Genomic DNA, 8,987 nt, shown 5'->3' with positions numbered 1-8,987 from the left:
TCAGATTTTAATATTATCCTATTCTAGTTCATTTGCAGATAAGCTCCCCACCCCCAAACAAGACGATAGCTACAGGCATATTAAATCCAGAATCAAAATATGTTGCATAAGGGTTTAGGGCTAGAAGAGCCATATTAATGGACTATAACTCAGCTGCTATAGCAGAAATACCACAGGTAGGTGACTTAAGAAATTTATTTTCCCTCAGTATGTTAGGCAGGGTTTTCTAGAAACAAAACCAGGACATTTATGATTTTATATATATGAGGATAGAGAAGGAATATAACAGCTAATTAGTCCACAGAGCAGTACAGAGGGCTCAGTTCAATTCACTTTTGTGGAAACAGTTAATATACTGGAAGTCCTTCAACTCACTTGGCCCAAGGTTAAGGAAGCAGACAGTGGAGTCTTCCCCTGAGGCAAGAGAGGCAGAGTCTGCCTACAGGCAGCAGACAGCAGGGTGGGTCAGCAACCATCAGTAGCTCTGGGAGTTTAGCGGGGCAGGTCCTGATAGGATCTTGAACTCAAGCACAGCAACAGGATCTATCAGCCTCAAGCTCAAGCAATGTATGTACCAGCAGTGTGGCAAAACAGGTCTTTATGGAGCCTCAAGCTCTAGCTATGATCCACAGGTTGGTTTGGTCCACAGGTGGTATAGCACACAAATTGAGGCAGAGAACTAACTAAAGCCGCAGCACCCTGGTCCGATCACCAGGGAGCAAGAGGGAGATGGGATGCTGGATGTTTTTATTTATCTCGTTGCCCTCCAATCAAACTGTGACCTGATTAAGCTCTGCCCACATGTTCCTATTGGCCCAGTTGGCACAATGAACCTATCACACTCAGTTTAGGAAGCTAAGCTTGAGGGGAACACTCAAACTTTCTACCTGCTCTGGGGGAAATTCCTTGTCTGCAATACCACTAACTCCTGAAGTTCACTCGCAATCTTCACATGCCATCAATCTTTTCCCCCATTCATGCTAGTTGGTCTCTGTGTCTAATTTGTACATTTTTACATCTCAAAAGTGATTATGCTAAGCCTCACCTTATGGCAATATGACTTCATTAATATAAGAAAACTCTGTTTCCAATCAGAATCATATCTGCAGGTATCATATTATTGCTAGATGCCATCAAGTTAACTCTGATTCATAGCAGAAATAATCACTGCCATCCTCACAATGTGTCATATCACAGGGTGTTAATGACTCACAATGTTGAAGTCCATTGCTGCCACTGATCTCAGTTTATTTCCTTAAGGGTCTTTCTCTTTCTCTCTTTTTTGCTGACCGTCATTTTACTAAGTATGTCCTTCTCCGGGGACTGAACCCTTCAGATATCCAAAGTACATGAGAAGTCTTGCCATCTTCTCTTCAAAGAAACTTTCTGGCTGTACTCCTTCCAACACAGATTTTCTTGTTCTTCTGGAAGTCCATGGTATATTTAATATTCTTTACCAACACCATAGTTCAAATGTATCAACTCTTCTCTGGTAGGCCATATTCATTATCCACATTCATCATCCAGCTTTCCCATACACATGAGGCGAATGAAACACCATGGCCCTTGGTGAGGCACAGTCTAGTCTTCAAAGCGACATCTTTGCCCCTTAAGCCTAATGAGATACTTTGCAGCGCATGTGACTAATGAAATGTGTTTGATTTCCTGACTATGGCTTCTATAGCTGCTGACGGTGGACCCAATAAAATGAAACCTTTACAATGCCAATCTTTTTTCCACTTATCCTGGTGTTATGTATTGGTCCAGTTGTGAGTTTGTTTTCATTACATGAAGTTACAATGAGTACTGAAGGCCTGTGATGTAGCCTGTGATCTTCATCAGTATGTACTTCAAATCCACTTCACTTTCAGCAATTAAAGAAAATGTGTCATATCACAGGGTGTTAATAACTCTTTCTCCAATCCTGACACTGCGTTTTCCAAATTGTCCAGTTTGTAGGGTTATTTGCTCAGAATACAAATTGAATAAGTATGGTGAAAGTATACAACCATGATACAGACATTTCCTGCTTTTAAAACATGCAATACCCCTTGTTTTCTTTGAATGACTGCCTTGTGATCCATGCACAGATCGTGCTTGGATCCACAACCAATGCTCATGGAAACAGCAGTCAAGAGATCAAACGACACACTGAATTGAGTAGATCTGCTGCACAAGATCTGTTTAAAGTGCTGATGAGCAAGGATGTCACTTTGATGACTAAGGTGCATCTAACCCAAGTCATTATATTTTCAATCACCACTTATGCATTTAAAAGTGGGACATTGAATAAGGAAGACTGGAGTTGAACCAATGTATTTAAACTGTGGTGCTGGTGAAGAATATTGGAAGTACCAGAGACTGTCAAAACAACAAACAGACTTGTCTTGGAAGATGGGTTAGGCTGGGTTGGTCTAGAGAATCACAACCAGTGACACTCATAGATGTGTAAGAAGGAACTCTATATCAAGAAGACATCCCAGTCCAGCCCAAATCAAGTCCAAGGGTCTGATGCTAGGCAGACCCTCTTTAGTCTTATGCAGCTGCAGGACAATAATGCAGAAAGGTGAAGCGGGAAGCCAGGAGATCACAGACAGGTTAGTGTGAGTTTCATGGGTCCAAAGCCAGTGAGAGCACGACAGGGTGTCAACAGCTCTAAGGTTGGTGGCCGACATGGAGCCATGCCTGGAGGCAGACTGAACCCAAGCAAAGATGAAGGGAAAGGACAAGAGAGAAAGGTTCTCAGTGTTTTTCTTATACAAATGCCACACACCCCAGGAGGCATCATTAGGCTGTGTCCTGATTGATAGGTTAGATGCCACCACTGTACGTTCATGCCCCAAACCCCTAAACTCGTGGCCATCAAGTCTATGCCCACTTCCAGCAACCCTATAGGGCAGGGAAGATCTGCCCCTGGGAGTTTCCGAAACTGTAACTGTTAATCAGAATAGAAAGCCCAGGTTTCCTCTAGCCTAACAGCTGGTGGTTGCAAACTGAGAATCTGGGTGGATAGAAACCCAACATGTCAACATGTAACCACCAGTGTGGGAAACAGAAAGATTTCTCCCAAGTCGTTTCCCCCAAATAGGACACTGCTTAGCTTACAGCTAAGCAGTCATTGATTTGGTTTGTAGGTAGAGTTCACACCCTACTGATAATGGTCTCTATAGTTGAGCCAGGGAACCGGTCAAATGGCTCAGTGACATCCAAAGTTAGGCTGCCATCCTAGGATCCGCCCATCTTGCCACGTGTATACCCGCAACCCTTCTTCTTCCTATTGCGTGTATACCCCTAGATCACTCCCCTCCCATTACTGTATAACCTATAGCAAAACCCTTTCCCGTGATGTCTGTCTTCACCTGTAATTAGGGGGCTTGCATGTCCCCAGAGAATATAAAAGCCTTGATTATCATTAAATCTCTCTCTCTCTCCATGTGGACACCAAGTGAGGCTGAGGTGAGCATTGCTACCATGAAATGTGTCTGACTCCATTATTTCAATCCCTCTTCTATCTCTCATGCTCTTTATGATTTTACTATAATCTTTACTTATTATCGCTGTACAATTACGCCTACCGGACCTGTGTTGATGTGTTAGGGGCAGGATTCCCCTCACACACCAGGGCTCCTACACTTTCACGCAAGTGCTGTCAAGTTGACATTAAATCGAACCACCACAGAAGAGATACAGCTAAAATGTTCCTTGGAAGCCTGCATGGTGAGACGTTGTCTCACATGTTTTAGACATGTTATCAGGAGAGAGCAGTCCCTGGAAAAGGACATCATGCTTGGTAAAGTAGAAGGGCAGTGAAAGAGGAAGACCCTTGATGAGATGGATTGACACAGTGGCTGCCACTATGGGCGTAACAATGGCGAGAATAGCACAGGACCGGATGTTGTTTCGTTTTGCTGTAAAGAAGATTGCTATGAGTCAGAACTGACTCCACAGCACACAGCAACAACAACAATTTCAATGCATTATGATGCGGCAAATAAGGCATTCTCATAAGGAAATAAGTATAAAGTATGGAGAGATTTACATGGAACAAAGATAATAAATACCAAAATAGTGTACTTATTGTATCATGATGGATTTTACCAGACAGGTGGCTTTATCTTTATGGATATTTATATTCTGTTGTTCTCCTGAAACAGTATGAATAATTAAGAGCTTGGTAGTAAAATCCTGACTCCCATCATTTATTGGCTGTGTGACCTTAGGCAAGTTATCTGACCTCTGTGTGCCTCATTTTCTGATCTGCAAAAAGAAATAATGATAGACGACATGCCTCATTGGAATGCTGTGAGGGTTAAATGCAATAACCCATATGTAACCAAGATGTGATATGAACAAGATTCATAGGGCATAATCAGAACACGTCTTTATTTTGCTTATCACTTAAAAATGTTATATAGTGAGATGCCTTTGCCCTTGAATGAAAAATGAGGCAGTTGCCTGATTTTTAAATTTTTAGATTATAAAAAATTCTACAACCACATCAATGCGAAAATGACAATTTCCCGGAGATGTTTAGGGTGCCAGATTCCATATAAAAGTTAGAGCTTCAAGTTCATTGACAGTTGCATCTGTTCACCTTACTCCGAGTTAGGGTCTTCTGCAGAGAAGCCAAGGGGCATGATTCTTTGTCTTTCCACCTGCCTCTCCAGTCATGCTCCCATCAAGACTGATTGGGGAGGAAAGGTAAGGGGTGGACGGAAAAGCTCTTGCTTAATTGGTACTATGGAAGGACAGTCTCCCACTTTCTGGGCCTACCAAATGACTAAATAAGGCTTCTTTCTCGTATGCCTGTGTTCCTCCCCATGACATCCAACTTGCATTTCTCATGTTGAGGATATTATACTTTTTCCTGGTGGCGAGCAGGTTGCACCCCCCACACACACCCACACACACACTGCCTACCCTTGTGTGTGTTTTTGGTTGTCCATTCTACATAGAATTTCTGTTGTAGGTAACTTACTCCTTTGGGTAGTTTTCTTGTCCAGGATTTAGAATTGTCTTGAATCAATTTTCTCTCCTGTTTTGTCCATCTATTCTTTGTCCTGATAGATTCTGGCAATGCAAGCTGATCTTAATGTAACAGCAACTACACTTCACCCCATTAATGACGTTTCTAGTTTGGCCTTCTCTACCGCTTCTACATTATCCAGGTACAAATCAGCAGTCCACTGGGCCTTCTCAATGCAGGAGGCAGAAACAAAGCTCAAGGTGTTTCAATTGAAGTCCTTTTTGACTTAAGATGAAGAAGGAAGCATCCTCATCCCATCTCTTTGGTGCATGTGAGAAAGGAATCACAGAAAATCTCTCCTCAAATAAATTTTATTCATATTTTTTTCTCTATGTTTCAATTCTTTTACTATGTATTTCATTTGACGGAGGACACAAGATTTGTGCAACTATTTTCCAATTATATCATTTTTTTTGTATGCCTTTTCAGGTGGTCTATCTTGAAAGTCACTTTACTATTTATTACCTATTGTCGTTATGTTCTAGTCAAAACTAGGAAAGGAAAAGTTCCATTTTTATATCTAAGTAACACCTAGCCTAATGTTCAATAAATGCTATTACTAGGTGTAACACAGGGCATAGGGTTAGCTATGTGGATAGTTAAAAATAACTGAGTGGTACCAAACCAAAAGAATTACTCACATTGTCCATCTTCAACAAATAGCCTTAGATAATCAACTTTATGTTGTAGAATATCTTTCCTGGCTGTTTTCAGTGTAGAAGAGATTTTCATCTATTTGGAAATGATCAGATGCAGTGTAGCTGCAACAGGGCAATGGACTCATGACCTCTGTTTTAAGTTAATGATGCTTTGAAAGTGAGCCATGCTAAGTGTGTCAGGCTGGGTTCTCTAGAGAAGCAAAACCAGTGACTTTTGTATGTGTGTGCACATTGAAAGATTCATATCAAGAATGGCGCACACAGTCGTAGAGTGGGTAAGTTCAGTCCTGTGGGAGCCCATGGGTCGGATATAAGCTGATGGCTTCTACTGACCCCTGTAACTGCAGGGGCTGATGAACAGGACACGTGAAGATGAAGCAGGAAGACCACAAGCTAGTGAATGCCGAGATGAAGGAATCTGAGATTGGCCTTATAAATACAAGGTCAGAAGTTCGCTGACGGCTCCTGGGATCCTGAGGAGCTATAGCAGGTAGTCACTGAGCCAGAGGCAGGATCCAAATCCAGCAGAAGTCAGCTAGCTTCCACACAGTGTTAGTTTAGACGAAGAGTTGGCTACATCCAGAATGAAACCTCCATCAATTCTATTTCGCTGTAATCTGATTAAGGAGGTCTATTCTCCCTCCAATGGCTTCACAGAAGAACCCATTATGGAGTTGACCACATCAGGTTAGATCGTATCATGGGAGAATCCTGGCCCACCCAACTTGACAGAAAATCTAACTACCACACTAAGCAAAGGTATGTATGGCAGTAATGGGGCCAGCGAGAGTACACAGTCAGGGTGTTTCACAGAAAAGAAAAATAACAGTCAGTCTAACTTGGAGAAATTTGAGGGTAATCTAGTTCTTGTTCTTTCTGTAAGTGCTACTATTCCGCCCCCCTCCCATTGCTGAGTGAGACATAATCTTCTATTGACAGTTAAAAAAAAAAGCCAAGATATGCCATTGATCGTATCTGCTGGTTCCACACTCAAGCAATTTTCTTCTAATGCATCTGATTCGTTGTCCGGTGACTATCATGTTGTGTGCCTTAAAGCCTCTTCATATTTCAGGGTTCTACTTGTGCCCTGAAACATAGCCCTGCTTTGTCCTACTGGGGAAATTCCTCATTATATTTTAAATCTTAAAAAAAATTACAATTTTACATTTATTTATACCTTTCTCTTTCCTATCTGAAATATGTAATACCATCCTTGCATCCTCACTATTCTAAAGTTTTTGCAATACATCTTCTAGTGAAACTATTGAGCTAAGCTTTACTTTGAGGCATGTTTAATCTTGTCGTTAAGTGCCAGCAAGGTAGTTCAGACTCATAGTGACCTGTGTACAGCGGAATGAAACAATGCCTGCCCTGCGCCACCCTCACAGTTGTTCTTCTGCCTGAGCCTGTTGTAGTAGCCATGTTGTCAATCCACTTTAACAAGGGGCTTCCACTTTTTCGTCGCCCCTCTACTTTATTAATTTGAAAGTTCAAAAGTGTCTATTTATTCTAAAAGCCCAGTTCCTCTATTAAGCACTCTTCTGTCTCATCTTCCCCCAGTAGAAATAATCCTATTCTTCATTGTGCTTAAATATTTTGCTGCACCAAAATTTAGTCTGGTACATGACAAATTTAATCCAAATTCTAAAATTTTAGAACCTTTGACATTTAGAACCTCTAAAATTTTAGTTCAAGCTACTTTTATCAACAGTACCTATGACAACGGTAACTAAGCACAGAATAACTATTCATTAGATTAAGGACTATGAGGGGTCTTCAAAAAGTTCATGGCAAACGTGTATTATGAAAAAACAATGTATGGATTTCAGCTTCTTTCATCAAGATAGACTCACACCAAATTGGTGCCACATGCTTAAAAAGGATTTAGCTTGAGGCACTGAAAAGAATAAGGTATGCAATATCTTTCTTGCATCCCAACCACTGTGAAATGCTGACAGAAAAGTCTAACAGAAACAGATGGTTTCCAGGGGCCGATGGTGAAGGGAGGAGGGGGCTATCACAGGCTAAGGAGTAGACAGGTGCTAACTTGGGTGAAGGGCAAAATTATATTCAACAAGAGGGAGATGGGCAAAAATTGTGGAAGCAGGACAAGACACTGGAAGATCTGATGAGCTGTTGAAAGTAAAATTAATAAGAAATAAAATTAATAATCAGATGTATTTTCTACTAAAATAATTTAATTCCTTTTTATGAATTATGCCTTCTCAAACTCAAACTGAAAACCTGCCAGTTTCTCCATAGAAGCCTGTTCAAAACAAACATTAAATAAAGCAATTTTGGGGTAGGTTGCCCTCTGGTGGCTTTTTAAGACACTAAGCTGTGCGGTTTGTGGGATGCCGTTGGAGTTGTAGTTCTAAAACCTCAATGGAATGCATTTCTATATGATCTTAATTTTGTCAGTATTCATGGATTTTTTAACTAGAAAAAGCCATAAGTTCAAAAATAATTTGATTTTCTGATTCACCAAAAGAAAATTAGGAAGCTGAACAAAAATACAAAATATAGTTCTAGAGTTTACTATTTTACTTCTTCTCAAGGTAAGACAAACCAAAGCAAATCATTTATCTTTTAAATAGTATGAAAACCTCTGAAATTCTTTGTAACAGAAAATTTATATTATTTTAAGTAACAAAACCTAAATTGAATTTTCCCCTCAATTTCAAAGCAAATATGAAACCTTTAACATGAAGATTTAAGTGTTCTTGTTTAATTTACTTATAAAAATATGCAGTCAACAAAAGGTCTACATTTGTACAGATCTATCGGGTAGTGGATTACGCATTCCTGTAAGGACTTACATACCCACCTCACTGTGGCAGAAGTCCCCCCTTGTTTTTGTGCCTAAGATTAGATTGGTCATGGTTTGCACCTGGTCACATAAGTGTTCCTAAGCAATTGCAAACTATAGGAGAGAACATTTTTTAACAAGAAATTATGTAACTGAAAAAATATTTAATACACACCCCACCCCAGATGTTGGGCAGCAAACCACAGGTCAATAATTTGAAGCCAGCAACCACTCCACGAGAAGAAAGATGATGTTTTCTACCTCTGTGAAGAGTTAGTCTCAGAAACCCACAACGGCAATTCTAGTCTGCTACTCCTCTCTCTCTCTCTCTCTCACACACACACACACACATACATACACGAGCCCTGGTGATGCAGCGTTAAGTGATTGGTTGTTAACTGAAAAGTCGGCTGGTATTTTCTTCTGAAAATATTACAGGTTTGGAAATCCTACTGGGCAGTTCTAGTCTACAGGGTAGTTAGGACACAGAATC

The sequence above is a fragment of the Echinops telfairi genome, unplaced genomic scaffold (assembly GCF_000313985.2).
Source record: "Echinops telfairi isolate 266 unplaced genomic scaffold, ASM31398v2 ScPeMD7_9;HRSCAF=40, whole genome shotgun sequence".
Taxonomy (NCBI): Eukaryota; Metazoa; Chordata; class Mammalia; order Afrosoricida; family Tenrecidae; genus Echinops; species Echinops telfairi.
Note: the sequence above shows the minus strand (reverse complement) of the source record.